At 32.4% G+C, this 25,482-nt stretch overlaps 1 long non-coding RNA gene across 1 annotated transcript; it reads right to left on the bottom strand.

The window, feature by feature from the left end:
- Positions 1 to 36: 36 nt before the first annotated feature.
- On the bottom strand, positions 37 to 24,791 carry LOC127723580 (uncharacterized). Its single transcript, XR_007992134.1, has 3 exons — positions 24,756 to 24,791; positions 18,611 to 19,062; positions 37 to 3,133 (listed from the first exon to the last, which is right to left on the bottom strand). It is a non-coding gene; the product is annotated as an uncharacterized LOC127723580 (long non-coding RNA).
- Between the last annotated feature and the right edge of the window lie 691 nt (positions 24,792 to 25,482).

Raw genomic sequence — 25,482 nt, 5'->3', positions numbered from 1 at the left:
ACAATAATTTGAATATTAAATACAACACAAATTGGATAGTATTTACAATTTAATGTGAAAAAAGTGTATAGCAATATCAAAACGAAAATAATATTGAGACGAGACTAACAAAGAAAAAAAAATTACTATTTAATTCAGTTTTAGCATGGGTCAATTTCCAACATAGTTGTGTTGAATCATTCTCTTTTATTGTTAAAAGTTTATTCTCAATTCATTGTGTAGCATGTGTTAATTTCCAACATCGAACCGAACCTTTACACAATTGCTGCTGTTATACTACAATTAAAACTACTGTTAAATCAACATCCATATAATAATATAACACTTATGACTTGTAAGAGAAAACGACTTTCAATTTTTCTCTTCATCTTAGCTAATAATTTATGAAACATTATTATCGATATTTGGTTATTTGTTTGGTCATTATTCATGTTAGGGTGATAATCAACGTGTCAAAATTAACATAAAAATATAGTAAATGAAGTTTAACATAACAGCTACAATTATATATACTAACTTTTTAGACAGTCACAAGAAACAAAAAAAAGGAACCCAAATAGCGAAACAAAAATATATCACATTCTATGTGATTAGAACATATCAATATCGAGCTACAAATAAATCACTTCGGAACGGTGAGCTTTTGCCATCACTTGGCGTCCGTCGTCGTTGTCCGTCTGGTGTAAACTATTTAGAACATCTTTTCCTCTAAAACTGCAGAACCAATTCCTACCAAAATTTTAGCTGAATGATCCTTAGGGTATCTAGAATAAAATTTGTGTTTTATTTTCTGTTTCGTCAAAAAACATGGCTGCCATGGCTAAAAAATAGAACATAGGGGTAAAATGCAGTTTTTGGCTTATATCTCAAAAACCAAAGCATTTAGAGCAAATCTAACGGGATAAAAGTGTTCATTAGGTAAAGTTTTATGAGCCCTGAAATTTTCAGATGAATCTGATAACCCATTGTTGGGTTGCTGCCACTAAATTGGTAATTTTAAGGAAATTTTGCAGTTTTTGGTTATTATTTTGAATAATATTAATGATAAAGATAAACTGTAAACAGCAAAAATGTTCAGCAAAGTAAGATCTACAAATAAGTTGATATGACCAAAATTGTCAATTGACCCCTTAAGGAGTTATTGCATTTTAAGGACAATTTTTCACAATTTGTTTATCATGTTTTCTAACTTTGAAAATTCCTCTCCTCTGAAACTACTAAACCAATTCCAATCAAACTTAAGCTGAATGATTCTTAGGGTATCTAGAATAAAGTTTGTGTTTTATTTTCTGTTTCATCTAAAAACATGGCTGCCATGGCTAAAATAGAACATAGGGGTAAAATGCAGTTTTTGGCTTGTATCTCAAACACTTTAGCATTTAGAGCACATCTGATATGAAGTAAAATTGTTCATTAGGTCAAGTTCTATCAGCCATGAAATTTTCAGATGAATCTAACAACCCATTGTTGGGTTGCTGCCACTAAATTGGTAATTTTCAGGAAATTTTGAAGTTTTTAGTTATTATCTTGAATATTAATAATGATAAAGATAAACTGTAATTAGCAAAATGTTCAGCAAAGTAAGATCTACAAAAAAGTTTTTATGACCAAAATTGTCAATCGACCCCTTAAGGAGTTACTGCCCTTTAAAGACAGTTTTTTTGAATTTGTTCATCTTGTTTGCTTGCTTTAAAATTGCTGAATCAATTTCAGCAAAACTTTGGCTGATTGAGTTTCAGAATATCTAGTATAAATTTTGTTTTTTATTTCCTTGTACGTCAAGAAACATAACCACTATGACTAAAATGGAACAGTGGGGGTAAAATGCATTTTTTTCGCTTTTGAAGAAAATATGACAGATACAAAGAACATTTAAATGGAATTTTTAAGACACTCATTAATATATATATTAAAAAGCAAAATTATCATTGTGGAAAGATTTTAAGCAAAAAATAACAGGTGAGCGATTCAGGCTCTTGAGAGCCTCTTGTTTTATTTTAAACGTATCCTTCTATCTCATTAGTAGTGGATTCATATTTAATAAACTATGCTATATAATTCATTTATGTATGATATTGCATGATGAGATAAATATAAGAAGCACAAATAACCAACATGATTCTCATTGAAGTAAAACAAGAATGAAGATAAGCAGTTCGAAGTGGCAAGCCGAGACTACTATGACATATACCTGTAGCTTCAGTGCCAATGGAGAATATACTAAATTTATCCCAATTCATTTTATTATTGAATATCACTAACCAATAACAAAGGTCTTCCAATTCTAATCAGTTCAATTCGATAAATAAATACTAAATGATTTCTGTTTAATTTTGACAATTGGAAGCAATATGATTGTTTGCAAGATGCCGATCTCACTGTGGATGTGCATTGTTTATATATCGCACATATATAAACTAGTTTTTTTTAAATTATAATCAACAGACAATAATATTAAATGAAACAGAAAAAATGTATTGTGGATTCCTTTATTTTTGTGGGTATCAATTTTTGTTGATTTGGGAAACTTCATTTATTTTCGCGGATATTTATTTTCAAGGTTTTACCAGATTGCATACAAGTCTAAAGAAATTTATACTTTGTTGAACATTCAAATTCGTGGTTTGGCTATACCAACGAAAATTACAAAAATTGGTACCCCACGAATAATTATGAATCCAAAGTATTTGTAATGAATCATCAAAAAACATCAAATACCAAAACCGATTTCCCCCATTCGTTGACAATATACAGTTTACTATAGTCTTGGTTGAAGCACAAGGCAACAGGTTCCTTGATTCCATGTTTTGAATCCAATGGTATGTCTAATACTTTCCAATTCTTTTCCGTTTCAAATTTTCCGATCTGCCGATTCAAATATCCTGCTAGTCTGTGGATGTTGTTCGATCCCTGTCCACTGACATAGATGTGACCGTTGTCGTCGGAGCATATGTCATTGGGTGTATCTATGGTGGCAATATTATCTATCTTAATTCGATTTTCCAATCCTTCGTTATACGTAATATAGTTTTGACCTCCTATGCAAGATAACCAAGAATCTTCATTAACTGTATGGAATTTTAAAACACATGAACCAATTTCGTATCCATTTTCTTCTACGCCTGTGATGTTACTGAAATAAAAAAAACAAAACAAAAAACTAATATGTTTATGATACCGTAGAGCATTTAGTCAAGGATTTCTTTATAAAAACATCGGTTTTATTAAAATTCTTTCATAGCTTAAAACATGTTGGGAAGTTTGGAGAATCGTCTTCATCGGTACTAACATTGATTTTTAGCTCACCTGACCTGAAAGGTCAAGCGAGCTTTTCTCATCACTTTGCGTCCGTCGTCCTGCGTCCGTCGTCCGTTGTCCTGCGTCCGTCGTCCGTCGTCCGTAAACTTTTACAAAAATCTTCTCCTCTGAAACTACTGGGCCAAATTTGACCAAACTTGGCCACAATCATCATTGGGGTATCTAGTTCAAAAAATGTGTCCGATGACCCCGCCAACCAACCAAGATGGCCGCCATGGCTAAAAATAGAACATAGGGGTAAAATGTAGATTTTGGCTTATATCTCTGAAACCAAAGCATTTAGAGCAAATCTGACCTATTATAGATAGACATAGGGTAAAATTGTTTATCAGGTCAAGATCTATCTGCCCTGAAATTTTCAGATGAACCGGACAACCCGTTGTTGGGTTGCTGCCCCTGAATTGGTAATTTTAAGGAAATTTTGCCGTTTTTGGTTATTATCTTGAATATTATTATAGATAGAGATAAACTGTAAACAGCAATAATGTTCAACAAAGTATGATCTACAAATAAGTCTACTTGACCAAAATGGTCATTTGACCCCTTAAGGAGTTATTGCCCTTTATAGTCAATTTTTAACCATTTTTCGTAAATTTTTGTAATCTTTTACAAAAATCTTCTCCTCTGAAACTACTAAGACAAATTTAACCAAAATTGTCCACAATCATCATTAGGGTATCTAGTTTGAAAAATGTGTCCGATGACCCTGCCCGCAAACCAAGATGGCCGACACGGCAAAAAAATAATACATAGTGTAAAATGCAGTTTTTGGCTCATATCTCTGAAACCAAAGCATTTAGAGCAAATCTGATGATATAAAATTGTTCATTAGGTCAAGATCTATCTGCCCTGAAATTTTCAGACCAATCAGGCAACATGTTGTTGGGTTGCTGCCCCTGAATTGGTAATTTTAAGAAAATTTTGCAGCTTTTGGTTATTATCTTGAATATTATTATAGATAGAGATAAACTGTAAACAGCAATAATGTACAGCAAAGTTAGATCTACAAATAAGTCAACATGACCAAAATTGTCAATTGACCCCTTAAGGAGTTATTGCCCTTTATAGTCAATTTTTTACAATTTTCATAAATTTTGTAAATTTTTGTAAATTTTTACAAAATATTTTCCACTGTAACTACTGGGCCAAGTTCATTATAGATAGAGATAATAGTAAGGAGCAAGACTGTTCAGTAAAGTAAGATCTACAAACACATCACCATCACCAAAACACAATTTTGTCATGAATCCATCTGTGTCCATTGTTTAATATGCACATAGACCAAGGTGAGCGACACAGGCTCTTTAGAGCCTCTAGTTTTAGATTTTAGATAAATAAAAACTTAAACATAAAAATAAGAAGATGTGGTGCGATTGCCAATGAGACAACTTTCCACCAGAGACTAAATGACATAGAAGGTTAGCAATTTAAGTCACCGTACGGTTTTTATCAATGAGCAAAACGCATAACGCATAGCAAACTATGAAAGGCTACGAAATGGCAAATTTAAAACAAATAAAAGGAAAAAACTAACGGTCTGATTTATGAACAAAACAATAAACAAAAAACTAATATGATAGGAACTGGCTACGATTACGTTGAAAACGTACAATAACAAAAAAACATGGTAGTTTGGGCACTAAATGCCAGAATACTAAGTTGGGTTAGGAACCGATTAATTACGAACGTAACAATAATATTTGTGTCTATGGTTACGTTGTGTTATTGATACGTTAATGCTCAATTCAGCTTTTTATATTCAACTTGGTTGAAATGTAAAAAAAAATTAAACATAAGAATACTAGTCGAGTAGTATTTGTGAAGGCAATTGATTTTGACATTTGTTGACTGATGTCAACATTATTGAGCTGACTGAGATGAACCGATTTTCATTTTCATCGTCCAGATGTTTAGTGATCGTTATTTCGTTTTTATTGGCGTTTGTACATGCTCTTTTGAACAGTTTATCAAGTACTTCATCTGATTTGTAAACGAAATTACGTCCGCCATGAATACATGCATACACAAGTTCACAATATTTTAGTTCATTGCTGTCAAACTTTGCTTTTTATGTATCAATTTTTCGCTCACTCCGTTTATATAACTGTATGAAATGTTATTATTAGGTCTTTCCACTCTTATATTCAAAATTAGCTGTATGGTGATATAACTCATTAACCATATATAGTTGAGACCTAGAGTCTTTTGATTCGAGGTCCTTGTTTTATAATCTTGAAATTGGGATCAAGGTAAAAAATTGATTTGACGTTCTAGAATTTGACCTTTGCTCTAATTTTTTTTGTTTAAAATAAAGCTTTTGTTCTGATTATTAGGTCTTTCCACTTATCCGTGGAAAGACCTTTTGCTTTTGTTTTGATTATTAGGTCTTTCCACTTTTCCGTGGAAAGATCTTTTCTTTTGTTTTGATTATTAGGTCTTTCCACTTTATCGTGGAAAGACCTTTTGCTTTTGTTCTGATTATTATTTTTTTTTCTTCTGCCTAATTTTTTTCATGCGCTGTGTTGTTATTTCAAAAGATGTTGCTTAGATATTTTGCATATGATATCGAACAGTTTATACGTTTGAAACTGACACCGCTTAACCGAATACTTTATTTTGTAAGAGTTATCTCCCCGAACACTGTTTTTCTTGTGCGTACTACTCCTTTGCAACCGTAAAAGATTACGACAAATTTATTTTACCAAATTACTCGTTACATCCTCAGGTTGTCAAGAATTATTTTGATCGAAGAGATCTGAACATTCCATATGAGAGTTAATTCCCCTTATGTATTTGACTTAAGAGAAATGCAATAGAAACTCATAAATCTTAAGTGATAGAGACCTAGGGTCCTCTGATTTGAGGTCCTGGGTCCATCAAAAAGAAATTAAGGTCAAGGTCGAAGGTTAAGGTCATGTTTATTTTGTTTGCTTTTTCTTGTGCATACTTCTAAGAAACTGTAAAAGATATCGACAAAAGATTTTCACTTAATTGTTAGTTGTGATCTGTCGCAATAGGAAATGTTTATTCAAAGCGAAGCGGTAACATTCATTAGGAGTTTTCTCCCCTCAAATGTTAAAAGTAAGATGTATTGTAATGTAACTTATTAACGACCTAAAGCCTTTTGATATTAGGTCCTTGCTTGATGACCTTGAAATTAAGGTCAAGGTCATAGGTAAATTTAACGTCCTAGATTTTGACCTTTGCTCTAACTTCATGTTAATACATGATAAAGCCATGGGACTTTTTGCATAAGATTGCAAGCCATATGACCTTAGAAAAGCCAACCGGAAGTGACCCTGTGTAAACCGGAAGTAGTTTTTTTGTACTTTTTTAATGTAAAAGTATACAGAACCATACATTTTTGGAATCAGTGTCAAATATTATTATCGTATTATATTATTTTACAAACATAAAGTAACAAGTTATCTCCCTTATTTCAAACAAAAATGTATAAAAACAATATATTATATATTAATTCAAAATATGTCGCTTAGATTTTTGGTATATGATATCTAACAGTTTATACGCTTTTGAAGGTGACACCGCTTCAACGAATATTTTATTTTGTAAGAGTTTATCCCCGAACACTGTTTTTCTTGTGTATACTACTCCTTCGCAACCGTAAAAGATTACAACAAATTTATTTTACCAAATTGCTTGTTATATCATCAGGATGTTTTTGATCGAAGCGGTATAGAGATTCCATATGAGAGTTATTTCACCTTATGCATTTGATATAAGTGATATGCATTTGTAACTGGTAAAACATCAGTGATAGAGACCCAGGGTTTTTGATTTGAGGTCCTTGGCCCAAAAGAAAAAAAAAATAAGGTCAAGGTCAAATGTCAAGGTCATATTCAAATTTTGATTTTGGCTTATTTTCACTTCTTTTCAAAAATCATATAAGATTTTGACAACACATTTTCACTAAATTTTTAGTTACGACATGTCGTAACACATAAGTTTTCTCCCATCTTATATTTAATATTACCCGTATGATGATATTACTCATTAACCAAATATAATAAAGACCTAGGGTTGATTTGAGGTCATTGGTAAATGACCTTGAAATTGCGGTCAAGGTCATAGGTGAATTTGACGTTCTAGATGTTTACCTTTGATTTAACTTCATATGTATACATGTTTAAGCCTTGGCACTTCGTACATTAGCTTGCAAGCCATATGACCCTGAAAAAGCAACCGGAAGGGATCTTGTGTAAACCGGTAGTAGCTGTTTTTTGTACTTATCTAATGTAAAAGAATAGAACCATATTTTTTGAGAATTAGTGTGAAGCAAACTATCAAATAATACCGGAAGAGACATTTTTCAATCCAGAAGTAACAATTATCTCCCTTAATTCAAACAAAAGTGTTAAGAAACCATATATTTTTGGATTCATCGTACAATAAGCTATCAGATGACACTTGAAATGACATTTTAAACCGAATTTTAATATTTGCATATCAAAATATATTGTTTCGGGTGGAAAGACCTTTTTTTTTTTTTTTTTTTTACGTCCGCCAAATTTTATTCTTGCGTGTAATTTTTGTTTCGCAACATGTCGCTTTAATATTTGGTATATCTTATCGTACAGTTTATGCGCTTTCAATTATCTCCCTAAACACTGTTTTTCTTGTGTGCACATCTCCTTCGCAACCATTTAAGAAATCGATAAATTTGTTTTTTCCAAAATGGCTCGTTAAATCCTCAGGATGCTTCGATCCATTTTAATCGAAACGATACAGAGACTCCATATGAGAGTTATTTCCCCTTTTATATTTGACATGAGTGATATCCAAATGTAACTCATGAACCGTAAGTGATAGAGACCTAGGGTATCTTGATTTGAAGTCCTTGGTCCACCAAAAATTAAATGGTGTCAAGGTCAAAGGTTATAAGGTCTTTTTTTTAAATTTTACCCCCTGCTTGTGTGTGCATCTTATTATCAATTTATGACAAAAATCAGCAAAGACCCATCGAAACAACATCTGATACACAAATTTAATAATACTTTTAGATATTTGGATGATATTTTGGCTCTCAATAATGACGACTTCAGTATGTATACTAAAGAAATTTATCCTGTTGAACTTACTTAAAGTAAAGCTAATACAAACAATGACCACTGCCCTTTCCTCGATCTTGATATCTATATCATTAACGGAAAGCTTAATACTAAAATATATGATAAAAGAGATGATTTTTCATTTCCTATCGTTAATTATCCATTTTTAGATGGTGACATTCCCTTGTCACCATCTTACGGTGTTTATATATCTCAACTTGTACGATTCGCTCGTGTATGTAACAATGTTTTAGATTTTAACGAGAGAAATTTATGTATTACTGAAAAATTATTACACCAGGGTTTTCGATATCACAAACTAGTCAAAACATTTACTAAATTTTATCATCGGTATAAGGATATCATTCGTAAATATAGCTCAACATGCAGACTTCTTATACGTTCAGGTATTTCACATCCAATTTTTTATGGAAATATTCTTTATAAAGCACAAAAATGTCAGTATTCACCTCTGAAGCTAACAAAACCTTTAAATAGACTTATTAAGAAGGGATATAGTTACGATACTGTTGTCAGGTCATTAAAGATTGCATATTTTGGCGTTAATATTGATTCACTTATAGGGTCTTTGCATCGGCACTAAACACATTTATTTAAAAACCAGTTGTTGGCATGACACGGGTTATGTTCTTCTCATATATGTTATGATGGTATGATACTAAACCCCTAACGGGAAGGATTGTGCCTGATATTCATATGATGAAGACATAATCTTTCAATCAGTTTAATTGAAGTCTGGAGCTGGCATGTCAGTTAACTGCTAGTAGTCTGTTGTTATTTATGTATTATTGTCATTTTGTTTATTTTCTTTGGTTACATCTTCTGACATCAGACTCGGACTTCTCTTGAACTGAATTTTAATGTGCGTATTGTTATGCGTTTACTTTTCTACATTGGCTAGAGGTATAGGGGGAGGATTGAGATCTCATAAACATGTTTAACCCCGCCGCATTTTTTGCGCCTGTCCCAAGTCAGGAGCCTCTAGCCTTTGTCAGTCTTGTATTATTTTTAATTTTAGTTTCTTGTGTACAATTTGGAGTTTAGTATGGCGTTCATTATCACTGAACTAGTATATATATTTGTTAAGGGGCCAGCTGAAGGACGCCTCCGGGTGTGGGAGTTTCTCGCTGCATTGAAGACCTGTTGGTGACCTTCTGCTGTTGTCTGTTCTATGGTCGGGTTGTTGTCTCTTTGACACATTCCCCATTTCCATTCTCAATTTTATCTTATCTTAATGTATAAAAAATAGATACAAAAGAACTGATGCAAAATGTTTGGGTTGTTGAGGCGAAGAAATGATACATTCAGTCCGAAGCGATCTGATGATATCTTATAGGAGTTATTGCCCCTAAAATGTTAAAATTAATGGTAAAACGAATATAACTTCATTACGATACAACATAAAGCCATAGTGTCTTTTGCAAAAAGTTGGAGCTTGAAAAATATTAACCGAAAGTGACCTTATGCACACCGGAAGTATCTATTTTTGCACGAATTCAAGGAAAAAATACATAGAAACTATATATTTTTCTAATCAGCATACAATAACCTTTTATTGAGACCGGAAGTCACCTTCTGTAAACCGGAAGAAGCTAATTTAATTCCCTTATTTTAAATAAAAGTATATAGAAACCATATATTTTCGGAATCAGTGTAAAGTAAGCTATCTTATGGTACCGGATGTGACGTTTTGTAAACCGGAGGTGGCTGATTATCTACCTTATTCAAAGTGAAAGTACATAGAAACCATAGATTTTTGGAATCAGCGCGTAGCAAGCTATCATATGAGGCCGTAAGTGATATTTTCTAAACTGGAAGTTGCAAATTATTTACCTTATGTCAGACAATAGTATATAGGAACCATACATTTTTTAATCAGTACGAAGAAACCTTTGTTTAAACGCTAATAGTAACTTTGAGATAAACGGAAGTAGCATCTTATCAATTATTCAGAAATTTAATGTGGAAAGACTTTCAATTATTCTCTGAACAATTGGTTTTTCTGTGGAAAGACCTATTGTATTTGTTCTGATTACTAGGTCTTTCCACTTTTCAACTTTGAGTAAACACGAACTAGCTTCTTTTCAATAAATTTAAAAATTGCTGTGGAAAGACCTTCAATTGTTCTCTGAATAATTGATTTTTAATTATTTTTTTTTCTTCTTCAGCCACTTTCATTTCTTGCGTGTAACGTTTATTTCGCAAAATGTCGCTTGGATGTTTGGTATAGATATCGCATAGTATATGCGTCTATGAAACCAACCCTGTTAACCGTATACTTTTCTTTGAAAGAGTTCTCTCCCCAAAGACTGTTTTTCTTGTGGGTGCATCTCCTCCGTAACCGTAAAAGAAATTGACAAATTTATTTTTCCAAATTGCTCGTTATATCCTTAGGATGTTTTGTCCAATTTTGACCGAAGATACGAACACTCTATATGAGAGTTATTTCCCCTTCTGTATTTTACAAAAGTGATATCTTAATGTTCATACATCAATTGTAAGTGATAAGACACCTAAGTATTTTGATCTTAGGTCCTTGGTTCAAAAAAATGAATTTGAGGTCAAGGTCATCTTCTCAATTTTTACTTTTCCTTGTTTTTTTGATTTGTTATAACACTTTTAAAGATATGTATAAAATAACTAGTGCAACATTTTGGCCTCATTGTGATGAAGATATGATACATTCCGTCTGAAACAATCCAATGAAATCTTAAAGGAGTTTTTGCCCCTGAAACGTTTTAATTTAAGTTTAATTGATTATTAATTCAACTTAGTACATGATAAAGCCATAGGGTCTTTTGCTAAATGTTGTTTCACATTTGACCTTGAGAGTGTCAACCGAAAGTGACCTTGAGTAAACTGGAAGTAGCCATTTTGCACTTATTTCATGGCAAAGTATCTAAAAACCATATATTTTTTTCAAATAGGCATACATATCATTTGTGTGTGTCCGGAAGTAACCTTTAATAAACCGGAAATAGCCAATTATCTCCCTTATTACAGGCAAAGTATATAGAAACCATATATTTTTGGAATCAGTGTAAAACAGCTATCATATGAGACCGAGAGTGACATTTTCTATACCGGATATAGCTAATTATCTCCCTTATTTTAGACATAAGTATTAAAAAAAACATATATCGAATCAGTATAAAGAAACTTATCTGGATTGGACGCCAAATGTAACTTTGAGTAAACCATAGGTAGCTTTTCATCAATTATTTATAAAATTGATGTGGAAAGGCATTCAATTGTTCTCTGAACAATTGGTTTTTAATCATTTATTTTTTTTTTATTTTTCTTCTTCCGCCAAACCCTTTTCTTGCGGCTTAAAGTTGTTTCGCAAGATGTCGCTTATAGATTTTGGATATTATATCGAACAGTTATTGCGTTTTTGAAACTCATCTTTTTTATTGTAAACGTTATCTCCCCAAACACTGTTTTTCTTGTGAGTGTATCTCCTACGTAACCAAAAAAGATAATGACAAAATTCTTTTTCTTATTTTTTCGTTACATCTTCAGGTATTTTTGGCTTATTTGGATCGAAGCTTTTTGATGAAATTTTAAAGGAGTAATCTACCTTTACCAAATACATTTGTCGTTATGTTTATGTAACTCATAAACCGTTAGCCGTATAAACATAGTCTTTTTATTTGAGGTCCTTGGACCCTAACTAAGAAAAATGAGGTCAAGGTCAAAGGTCAAGTTCATGTTCTCAATTTTGACATTTGCTTGTTTTTGCATTTTCTCTGACACTTTTTAAGATATATATGAAAAAAACTAGTTGGCTTTATTGTGATAAAGATATGACACATTAGGTCTGAAACAATCCAATGACATCTTATAGGAGTTATTGCCCCTTGAAAAATGTCAACCGGAAGTGACCTTGATTGAACCGGAAGTAGTCATGTTTGCTATTATGTCATAGCAAAGTACCTGGAAACCATATATATTTTTAAATTGGCATACATTAACCTATCATTTTAGACCGGAAGTAGCATATTATCTCTAATATTACAGACATAAGTATATACAAACTATATTTTTTTGGAATCGGTGTGAATAAAGCTATCATATGAGACCGGAAGTGAATTTTTAAAACCGGAAGTAGCCAATTATCTTCCTTTTTACAGACAAAAGTATATATAAACTATATATTTTTGGAATCAGTGTAAATAAAGCTATCATATGAGAATGGAAGTGACATTTTCTAACCGGGAAGTTGGCAATTATCTCCGTTATTTCAGGCAAAAGTATATAGAAACCATATATTTATTGAATCAGTATGAAGAAACCTATAATTGGACGCCAATAGTAACTTTGAGTGAACCAGAAGTAGCTTCTTATCAATAATTTAGAAAATTGATGAGGAAAGACCTTTAATTGTTCTTTGAACAATTAGTTTTTAATTAGGTCTTTCCACTTTTTCGTGGAAAGACCTATTGATTTTGTTCTGATTATTTTTTTTTCTTCCGCCTAATTTTTTTCTGTCGTGTTCTTGTTTTATAAAATGTCGCTTATATATTTAGAATATGATATCGTACAGTTTATATGCTTTTGAAACTAACACTGCTTAACCGAACACTTTACGTTGTAAGAGTTATCTCCCCAAACACTGGTTTTCTTGTGGCCACTACTCCTTCGAAACCATAAAAGTTTACAACAAATTTATTTTACCAAATTGCTCGTTACATCTTCAGAATTAGGATGACCATTTGGATCGAAGCTATCCGGAGACTCTATATGAGAGTTATTCCCCCTGATGCATTTGATAAAAGTGATATGCATTTTTAACTGGTAAACCATAAGTGATAGAGATCTAGGGTCTCTTAATTTGAGGTCCTTGGTCACCTCTTTCCAAAAACAGTATAAGATATCGACAAATTATTTTTACTAAATTGTTAGTTGCGACATGCCGTAACACGCTAATGTTGATTGCAAGGGTACGTTAACCGTAATGGAGAGTTTTCTCCCTTTTTATATTTAAAATTACATGTATGGTGGTATAACTCATTTACCAAGTATAATAAAGACCTAGGGTAATTTGATTAAAGGTCCTTGGTTTATGACCTTGAAATTGAGCTCAAGGTCAAAGTTGAAATTGACGTTCTACATTTTGACCTTTGCTTAAACTTCATATTTAGACACGATAAAGCCATGGGACTCTTTTCATTAGGTTGCAATTTACATGAGCTTGAAAATCCAACCGGAAATGACTTTGTGTAAACCGGAAGTAGCTTTGTTTTGAACTTATTTGATGTTAAAGTATATGGAACCATATATGTTTGGAGTCAGTGTTAAGTAAACTATCAAATGATACCGGAAGTGACATTTTTCAGACCGGAAGTAACAAATAATCTCCCTTATTTCAATAAAATTGTTTAGAAACCATATATTTTTGGAATCAGCGTACACTAAGATATCATTTGACACTGTATATGACACTTTAAACCGTATTTTAATAATTTCATATCAAAATGAATCGTAAGAAGTGGAAAGACCTTCAATTGTTCTCTGAACAATTGTTTTTTTGATTATATTTTTTCTTTCCGCTTGATTTTTTTCTTGCTCAGTATTGTTATTTCAAAAGATTGATTGATTGTTGGTTGCTTAACGTCCAGTGGCAAATATTTCATGCATATTCAGGACGATATTTCAAAAGATGTTGCTTAGATATTTGATATATGATATCGAACAGTTAATACGCTTCTGAAACTGACACCGCTTAACTGAACACTTTTCTTTGTAAGAGTTATCTTCCCAAACACTGTTTTTTTTGTGTCCACTACTCCTTTGCAACAGTAAAAGATTATGACAAATTTATTTTACCAATTTGCTCGTTATATCTTCTGGATTAGTATGATCATTTGGACCGAATCTATCCGGAGACTCCACAGAAAGTTATTTCCACTTATAAATTTGATATAAGTGATTTGTATTTGTAACTGTTAAACCATAAGTGATAGAGACCTAGGGTCTTTTGATTTGAGGTCCATGGCCCAAAAAAAGAGAAAATAAGGTCAAGTTCAAGGTTATGTTTTAAATTTTGATTTTGGCTTATTGTCACTTCTTTTCAAAAATCGTATAAGATATCAACAAAATATTTTTATGAAATTGTTATCTGCGACATTTGTAATTCATAAATTTTGATTAAAAGGTTATGTGGACATTAAAAGGGAGTTTTCGCCCCTCTCATATTTAGAATTATGCATATGGTGATATTACTCATTAACCATATATAATAAAGACCTTTCGTCTTTTTATTTGAGGTCCTTAGTTTTTGACCTTGAAATTGAAAACAAGATCACAGTCTAATGATGTTCTAGATTTTGACCTTTGCTTAAATACATATTAATACATCATAAAGCCTTAGGACTTTGTGCATTAGGTTGCAAGCCATATATTCTCGAAAAAACCAACCGGAAGTGAACTTGTGTGACACGGAAGAAGCTACTTTTTGTACTTAATTAATGTTAAAATATATAGAAACATATATTTTTGGAAGCAGTGTCAAGTAAACCATCAAATAATACCGGAAGTGACATTTTCAAACCGGAAGTACCAAATTACCTCCCTTATTTTAAGCAAAAATGTATAGAAATCATATATTTTTTGGAATCAGCGTACAATAAGATATCATTTGTCACTAGAAATAACATTTTAAACTCAATTTATATATTTTCATATAAAAAAATATCGTTCGGGGTCGAAAGAACTTCAATTGTTTTCTGAACAATTGGTTTTTAATTTTTTCTCCATCCACCTCATTTTTTTCTTGCACAGTATTGTTGTTTCACAAGATGCCACTTAGATATTTGGTATATGATATCAAACAGTTTATACGCTTTTGAAACTGATCCTGTTGAACCGAACACTTTTTCTTGTAAGAGTTATCTCCCCAAACACTGTCCACTACTCTTTTACAACCGTAAAAGATTACGAAAAATTTATTTTACCAAATTGCTCGTTATATCTTCAGGATTAGGATGATCATTGGACCGAAGCTATCCGGAGACTCCGTATGATAGTTATTTTCCCTTATGCATTTGATATAAGTGATTAACATTGTAACTGGTAAACCATAAGTGATAGAGACCTAGGGTCTTTTGATTTGAGGTCCTTGGTCCCAAAAAATGAAAATTAGGTCAATGTCAAAGGTCAAGGGCACGTCCTAAATTGTTGATTTTGACTTATTATCACCTTTTTTTAAAAAACCGTATAAGATATCGACAACGTATTTTTGCTTAATTGTTAAATGCGACTTGTAACACATAAATTTTGGTTGAAAGGGTACGTTGACATTAAATGGCAGTTTTCTCACCTCTTATATTTGAAATTACGCGTATGGTTATATAAATCATTAACCATATTTAAAAAAGACCTAGGGTCTTTTGACTTGAGGTCCTTGGTTTATGACCTTGAAATTGAGGTAATTTTGATGTTCTAGATTTTCACCTTTGCTCTAACTTCACATGTATAGATAATAAAGCCATTGGACTTTTTGCATTAGGTTGCAAGCCATATGACCTTGAAAAATCCAACCGGAAATGACCTTGCGTAAATCGGAAGTAGCTATTTTTTGTACTTATTTAATGGAAAAGTTTATAAAACCATATATTTTAAGAATCAATGTCAAGTAAATTATCAAATAATACCGGAAGTGATATTTTCAAACTGGAAGTAATAAATTATCTCCCTTATTTTAAAAATAATGTAAAGAAACCATATGTTTTTGGAATCAGTATACAACTAGCTTTCATTTGACGCTTGAAATGAAAGGTTAAACCGGATTTTAATATTTTCATATAAAAAAATGTCGTATTGGGTGGAAAGACCTCTGAACAATTGGTTTTTACTTGTTATTATTATTATGATATTTATTATTATTATTATCATTATCAGTTTTACTATTATTATTATTATAAGGTCTTTCCACTTTTCCGTGGAAAGACCTTTTGGTTTTGTTCTTATTATTAGGTCTTTCCACTTTTCTGTGGAAAGACCTATTGTATTTGTTCTGGTTATTATTAGGTCTTTCCACTTTTCTGTGGAAAGACCTATTGTATTTGTTCTGACTATTATTAGGTCTTTCCACTTTTCTGTGGAAAGACCTATTGTATTTGTTCTGATTATTATTATTATTATTTTCTTCCGCCAAATTTTGTTCTCGCGTAAAATTTTTGTTTGACAAGATGTCGCTTAGATATTTCTTATAATGTACCATACAGTTTATGCGCTTTTTATTTTCACCCATTCTAAGCCGAACAATTTTCTTTGTAGGAGTTATCTCCCCGAACACTGTTTTCCTTGTGACTGCACCTCCTCCGTAACCGTAAAAGAAAGTGACAAATTTATTTTATAAATTGCTCGTTATATCCTTTGCATGATTTGTCCTATTTTGACCGAAGCGATATGAATATTCCATATGAGAGTTATTTCCCCTTATGCATTTGATATAAGTGATATGCATTTCTATCTTGTAAACCATAAGTGATAGAGACCTAGAATCTTTTGATTTGAGGTCCTTGATCCAAAAATAAGAAAATTAGGTCAAGGTCAGAGGTCAAGGTCATATTTTAAATTTTGATCTTGGCTTATTTTCAATTCTTTTCAAAAACCGTATAAGATATCGACAACATATTTTTACTAAATTGTTAGTTGCGACATGTCGTCACACATACATTTTGGTTGAAGAGGTATGCTAACATTAAATTGGAGTTTTCTCCCTCTTAAATTTAAAATGACGAGAATGGTGATATAACTCATTCACCATATATAATAAAGACCTGGTGTCTTTTGATTTTAGGTCCTTGATTTATGACCTTCAAATTGAGCTCAAGGTCATTGGTAAATTTGACGTTCTAAATTTTGACCTTTGCTTTTACTTCATATGTATACATGATAAAGCCATGGAACTGTATGCATTAGGTTGCAAGCCATATGACCTTGTAAAAACCAACCAGAAGTGACCTTGTGTAAACCGGAAGTAGCTATTTTTTTGTACTTGTGTAATGTACAAGTATATAGAACCATATATTTTTGGAATCAGTGTCAGGTAAACTATCAAATAATACCGGAAGTGACATTTTTCAAACCGGAAGTAACAAATTATCTTCCTTATTTAAAAAAAAAGGTCTAGAAACCGTCTATTTTTTTAAACCAGCGTACAATAAGCTATCATTTGACGCTGAAAATAACATTTTAAACCGAATTTTAATATTTTTGTATATATCTCTTCGGGTGGAAAGACATTAATTATTATTACTATTATTATCAAGCATATCGGAGAATTCAACAAAACTAAAGTCGGTTAAAAGTTTAATAAATCTAATGTAACAATAACGCAACGGAACCGTAGACAAAACTATTGTTGTTACGTTCATATTTAATCGGTTCCGACACTGTTCCGACACTGTTGTGTTATTGTTACATTTTAACGTAATCGTAGCTAGTGCCAATATAATAAACAGCAACAAAACGACAACCACTGAATAACAGGATCCTGACTTTGGACACGCTTGTACAGAATATTACGAGGTTAAACATGTTTGAGGACTCGCCAACCTTTTACTAACCTTGGACAGTGATGGAAAAGAACAACATAAGACCAAACTATCAAAATTACGTTCATATTTAATCGGTTCCGAACCAAACATAGCACTCTAGCAATAAATATCCAACGTAACAATAACTGTTGTGTTATTGTTACATTTCAACGTAATCGTAGCTAGTGACAATATAATAAACAGCAACAAAACGACAACCACTGAATAACAGGATCCTGACTTTGGACAGGCTTGTACAGAATATTACGAGGTTAAACATGTTTGAGGACTCGCCAACCCTTTTCTTACCTTGGACAGTGATGGAAAAGAACAACACAAGACCAAACTATAAAAATTAGTTGAGAAGGGCTTAACTCATCAGATCGATACAAATCAAATAAACAACCAACAAAAAGACACAAGACACAAAGTACAGATCTGAACGAATCCAGGTCTCTGGTCGGGTTGTCGCTCTTTGACACATTCCCCATTTCCAATCTCTTTTCTATTCAGGAACTGTTGAATCAACACCGATGTCTTTTATGTGTTTGTAAGTGTTTTTCGTGCATTCCTTATATATCATATTACTGTGGATTCATTTATTATTGCGAAGAATAAGGTCTACATGTAGGCTAATTATTGTAGATAAAAACTTACATTTGATCAAAATTTACAGGAAATGCATACAAAAATGCATGTATTTTAACGCCAAGATAACATGAAACTTTTTCTGTAAAACACCTTCCAGTATTTGGGACTGCTGAAACACAAAACACGGTAGTGCCTACTTCGTTGCATGTTGCTTGGAATAGTACGATCATACTGTCAGGGTCTATCTGTAAGACCGATCTGGAGTTAGGTTGCGTTACATAGCCTATATTTTGACTTGTTATATCCACATCATATGGTTCACTGTCTAAGTTAAGCTTCTTTAAATAATTTCCAAGAGGATCAACTAATATCAGATTCTTTTTATCATAGTCACATAATATAATGTTCCCCTTAATTGTAACTGCTATCCCAGTTATTCGGCCGAAGTCGTGGTTGAATTGGCCATAATAAGAAAATCCATGTCTAACATCTCCTGGTACTGCCAACACCTGTGCCATCTAAAATAATTAATTTTTTGTGCATTATTATTATTATTATTATTATTATTATTATTATTATTATTATTATTATTATTATTATTATTATTATTATTATTATTATTATTATTATTATTATTATTTTCATTATTATTATTATTATTATTAATAGTATTAGTATCAAGGAACGATATTAAAATCCAGCTATTATATCTACTTTAGTTTTTGCTCAAAACGCAAAAATGGGTACAAATTCTCATTTAAGGGGAAATAATGGTATCATCACTTGACTGACGATTTGATCATGTTTATTTATTAACAGATCTAGTCTTGGTAATCAATTTCACTATATTAAGTTTTCTATGTATCTATTATAGTTTTTAATTTAATATGCAAAATATATAATAAAATGATCATTTAAGGGCAATAACTCTTATAAGGGTTCTACTGATGATACAGGCTTTGTTGATTTTATCAGTAGATTTTGTCATTCTAATCATTTTTAAATTAATCGTTATCAATATAATAGGCGAAAAGCTTAAAGTTGGTAAAATTTGTCATTAAAGTCCGACCACTTAAGGGACTGATCATTTATAACCTAAAAGAGTGGGGGCCTGGAAAACTTTTGAGAATGGAAAGGGGGTGTTAAATTTTTGCATACTTCAGATGGGGGGAGGGGGCAATGAAAGGTTTTGGAGACCCACACCAACCTCTTCCCCTTACAACATTTACAGTTTTTGACTCGCTTTGCTCGGCTCAATTTTTAAGATTCACCTTGAAATCTTCTCTCAAGGATGTATTTTTAACTAAAGTTAGTTTACCAACTTCTTTTATAAAGGATGTATATATTTATAAACGTTCAATAATGTACTGAAATTGAATGGAAGTGTCTGTAGTTAGGTTTCAATGAGCATCATTTATGTATAAATGGTAAATTAAAAGGCAGGGATTTCGTTACCACAAATTAATTAAAACCTTAACCAAATTCTTTTATAGATAAAAATATTTGGTTAGGAATATTTGCTGTACCTGTAGAAATTTTATTACAAACGGAATATTCCATCGCAATTTTTACGGTGATGTTGATTATAAAGCCCATCAATTTAGACACATTCTATGTAAACCAATTGATCCTTTGAATAAACTTATTCTTAAAAGTTTTTAGTTTAAAAAGTAGTTAAATTTAAATATTGTTTTATAGGACTACTATTATTGTTTTTGTTTTTGAAAACTTAAAACGGACTATTTATTGCTATATATACTGCAGCTGTGCTATTTGCGCAGTCAAATTGTATTGACAGTATAATCATTTGTGATATACAGTCACTGACCGTTTATCACCTTCTTTATGACGCTGACAATGCGTTTCCGTAAAATTTTATTCATGACGTCATTAAACGTACAGGTTCGCGGAATTTTTATGGCGTTTGCTCCAAATTAAAAAATGATGCTTTTTACCCTAAATATTTTATTTGGAACAGTGGTAGGAGTTGCAGTATATACAGAATAACCATACATTGTCTCAAAATATAAATTTTATTTGTACTGAGCTCAAAACAGTATAGAAATGCGCGGCAGAGCCTCGCTTTCTACCTGTTTTTAAGCCTTGTACAAGTAAGATTTTTATTTCGAGACAATGTATGATTATTCTATATATACAGTGTATGTACAGTTATGATAACTTATGATTCTACGTTCTGTAGATAATGTTTACTTATATGTTGGCATTGAACAAGGTCACGCGTTTTTTTATTACTGTTTATTACGTCTTTACATTTAATCTGTTGGACGTGTACTGGTTAATAATTAAGTCTGGGAAAACATGATTTATATATTAGTTGAAATTGACCTTGAACTAGCTTTCAGTAAAAGAGAGACAAAAGATACCAGAGGGACAGTCAAACTCACAGATCGAAAAAAACTGACAACGCCATGGCCAAAAATAAAAAGACAAACAGACAAATAATAGTACAGATGACACAACATAGAAAACTAAAGACTTAGCAACACGAACCCCACCAAAAACTGGGGGTGATATCAGGTGCCCCGGAAGGGTAAGCAGATCCTGCTCCACATGTGGCACCCGTGGTGTTGCTTATGCTATTACAAATCCGGTAAATAGTCTAATTCGGTAGGTCACATTCGTGAAAAGGGAAGGGTATTGTAGTTACGACATAAGGAACATATCCGATATCATCTTTGAAACGGTTATTCCATGACGGTCAAACAACTCGTGATGGCGTCCGTAAAATTAAAGAAGGGATGATTTCAACTTCACCATTTGGAACTCTTGGTTTAATAGCTTCCTTGTGGGCAGCAATCCTCTGTCAAGGAAATCATGATAGGAAATACAAGCCCGGGAATATCGTATCAATTAGGAGATATATACTCCGTATGCAGGCGCTGCTGGAATGTTGCTACATAGAAATGGAAAGTTCACAATTGGGAAGCTGAAATCATCTCTTTTGTCGTAAAGTTTTGTTTTCAACCGACCCTCATTGTCAATTTCTAGATGCAAGTCAAGATATGAGGCAGACTTAACTGTATCTGTAGTATCCTTTATCTCTAGTTCGATGAGATAGATTCGTTCAACATAGTCACCAAATTTTGTATTATTTAGTGAGAGAACATCATTTATATAGCGGAACGTAAAGTTAAAGGATATTGCTAACTTCTTATCTTTCTTCCTAAGAAGTTCCGATATGAAGTCAGCCTCAAAATAACAAAGAAACAAGTCGCCAAGAAGAGGAGCACAATTGGTTCCCATTGGAATTCCGACAGTAATTGCGAGTACTCTTTTTTCGGATGAATTGTGTCTATTGTTTTTATGCCTCTTACTGATGTTTTTAGTAGGAAATTGCAACTGATTTTGTACATATAAAAAAAAGAAGATGTGGTATGATTGTCAATGAGAAAACTCTCCACAAGATACCAAATGACATAGAAGTTAGCAATTATAGGCCATCGTATTGCCTAAATCAATGAACAAAACCCATACCACATAGTAACCTATAAAAGGCTCAAAAATGATAAATGTAAAACAATTCCAAACCAAAAAACTAACGGCCTGATAAAACTATGTACAAAATACAAATATGATATACAGCAATTAACGAACAACAACCACTGTATTATAGACTCCTGACTTTTGACAGCTAAGCACATACAGAATTTGGTTGGGTTAAAATAGTTTGCTGGTCATGCTAGTGTCAATACCTACCCCCAACATGGGACTGGGACAGTGGTGTAACCGTACAATATAAGAACAAACTATAAAAATCAGTTGAAAAGGGCTTAGCTCATCAGATTAATTAAAAGCAGAAACACATCAAACAAAAACACAGACTGGACGTGGCAGGGTATTTATACATTACCACAACAGATAGGACACTAAGTATAGATCTGAGAGAACTCGCAGTTACTGACAGCTAGTTAATAGCCAATAAAAACTAATAAAAAAATCATTTATCTAAGACTAAAATATCAAGCAGTACACATCCAGCATCCAATGGATATAGTGTAAAGACGTCATTAACAGTCGGAGAAAACATGACCTTGAGCAATGCCAAGATACAGGTATGGAATGACTGTAGAGCCATGCATGTACATATGCATATACAAGTGATATTTAGTTTAATTTCAATTTTACAAATAATAAATCAATAATTATACCAATAAAAACAATATTCAAAGAGTGTTGGATTGATAACCTTTTAGAATAGGTTGATCACTAACAGTTGTCCCAGGTTATAGGAGGGTTGAGCACTCACAAACATGCTTAACCCGGCTGCATTATTTATGTGCCTGTCCCAAGTCAGGAACCTGTAGTACATTGGTTGTTGTTGGTTCAAGTCTGTCGTATATGTGTCATACGTGTATTTGTTTTTCGTAAATTGTTTTGTTATATATTAGACAGTTCGTTTTCTCGTTTGAATTGGATAACATATTATACTAGTATGTCAGCCCTGTTATAGCCGATTACACAGTACGAATTTTTCATTGTTGAAGGCCGTACGGAAGCCTATAATTGCTTACTACCACTTCATTTCAACAATGTTGAAGGCTGTATGGTGGCCTACAATTGCGTACTACCACTTCATTTTAACTCAGTTGGATAGCCGACTTTTTGGCAGTATTTATTGAACCATACTAATATACATGGAAATTGTACGCATGTACTTTTGTCATAAAGAATAAAAGTATTGAGAAATATTAAGAGTGGTTAAAATTTTCATGTCTTTGATATTTATTGCATTCCTCAAGGCGGGGACTTGAAAAAATAATTGAAATTCCAAAGTTTCCTCCCATCCCCCCATCGAAAGAAAATGACCAGTCCTCTACATCATTCCATTAGAGGAGCCTTTTAATATGCATTATTATCACTCTTTAAGTATATGTAAGTGGCTTGTGGAATATTTAAAAGAGTAAACATTTCTTAGATAATTATACACTTAACACTGTAAAGGTCTACTTAATTGGCCAATAAATGTCCCACCTAAAAGGGGTAACATTTTTTCTAATTACAACAATCTGTCTCAGCTTCGTATAGTTTAAGCAGTTTAACATCTTCCTCTCTGAGACAGTAAGTTGACCTGAAACACCATGCACAAAATTCATCAAATATATCAGGCTTATCAATTTGATATGCGAAGGCATGTATTTAGTTCAAATAAGATTTTATGAACGGTGCTCGAATAAGAGATCAAAATTATTACGACGTAGAAGCGCATTTCATATAATTGTGCAAAATCTGGCTAAAGCATGTAATAACATAAATACAAAACGTAAAAATAAACAACAATAATAGTGTACTAAACACTTATATATGTTAACTGCCGCCACCCTAATCCCCGAATTAAAGACATAATCTATCATTAGTGAAAAGGAATATTCAACTATGGGTAAACTTTTATGAGTAGCGAACGGAGATTACTAAGAATTGTGCACAAAAAGACAAAGGCGCAGAGAAATTATTTTTATAGAGGCAGTATCCAACTAAAAGACGTATGTACAATACCATGGCTAGCTCCTGTTATCAAGGGGAACATTTTGACCTTGTTTTTCAAATCATATGCTGTTTCATTTGTTTTAAAAGTAGTAGTCTACCTCTTGATTGGTGCACTATACACGTTGTTAAATGCGCGTTTTGGAGTTTACGAATATGGTCTAAAATGGTAAAGGGAGAGGTTTCTACCCACAAAATACATTACACTTCATCAAATCTAATGTCCGTACCAAGTTAGACTATCTATATGTCATGCGTTATTTACTGTTGTTTGTCTTTGTTTGTATGTCAATGTATTCCGAGGAGTCGGACGTTAGCGGTTGATGTGGTATGTTGTATTTTTTGGCGATTTTTGTTATACAAATTTATGCATTAAACACTAAAAACATCTTGTGCTTGCTTTATATCTAGATACGACAATTTATTGCGAAATTCGTCCATGCATCTGATATATGTATCCACTATTCTCGAAATGAAAACCATGCAAATACAGAAATATCCCTGCGTTATATATATTGATTTTCGAATCACTGAGCAAAGTCCAAGACATGTTTAATGACCACCTTCTTAAATCTTATTTGATTACAAACTTATCCAATGCCAAACATTATTTAGTACCTTCAGTACTTGTGATACGTTCTAGAGTAAATGACATGAAATTATTTCTTGACTAGAAAGAAAAGGACATTTGCAATCAATGTTTTCCTACCTTCTTTGTCGTGCATCCGATCGTGTAAATTACTTCCTTGTTAATAATAACGATTAATGTGTATGGAGGTTTAACTTATGTGTGATATAAATAGAACTCAATTCCTGTCAGTTTATAGTCGTGCATGGCATGCATCGTACTGAATAAAAATGTCACATTAATTCCCTCCTTTATATAATTTAAAAGTTTTTTGTCCCAAACTGTACAGGTGATAGATTGTCATATGTTTGTCTAAATATATGTCTTGCAAGTCAAAACATTGAGGTTTTTCTTCCAGTCATCAAATTGAAGCCGTCTCTCCTTTTTGTTTTGTGTACCGTATTTGAGGAGAGAAAAATCAATAAGCCAACATAATCGTTTACAGATGATAAAAATGAGCATACTATGACATTGGATAGACAGTTAAAAGATGGCAGTTAAAATACATCATAGTTGATAACAAAATGAACTAAAATATATGAATACAATGAATGAGAGACAGGGCAGATACCAGTTTGCAACAGAATGGTTTTATGCACTATGTTTGATGCAAACTTAAGAGTCAGCTATCAAAGCGTAAGGTATTTTTTTTAAAAATTAATAGGAGTTTTACAATTCCACATTTTATAAGAGTTAATCCTGATAAATCAGATACTGATCTTCCAAAAAAATAGGCGGGTAAAACGTGAGACAATATGTATTATGGAACCTATTCAAATGAGGATTGCTGCAACAGATGCTGAAATTA

The sequence above is a fragment of the Mytilus californianus genome, unplaced genomic scaffold (assembly GCF_021869535.1).
Source record: "Mytilus californianus isolate M0D057914Y unplaced genomic scaffold, xbMytCali1.0.p SCAF_13, whole genome shotgun sequence".
Classification (NCBI taxonomy): Eukaryota; Metazoa; Mollusca; class Bivalvia; order Mytilida; family Mytilidae; genus Mytilus; species Mytilus californianus.
The sequence above is the reverse complement of the archived record's forward strand: the minus strand, read 5'-3'. Positions and strand labels throughout refer to the sequence as shown.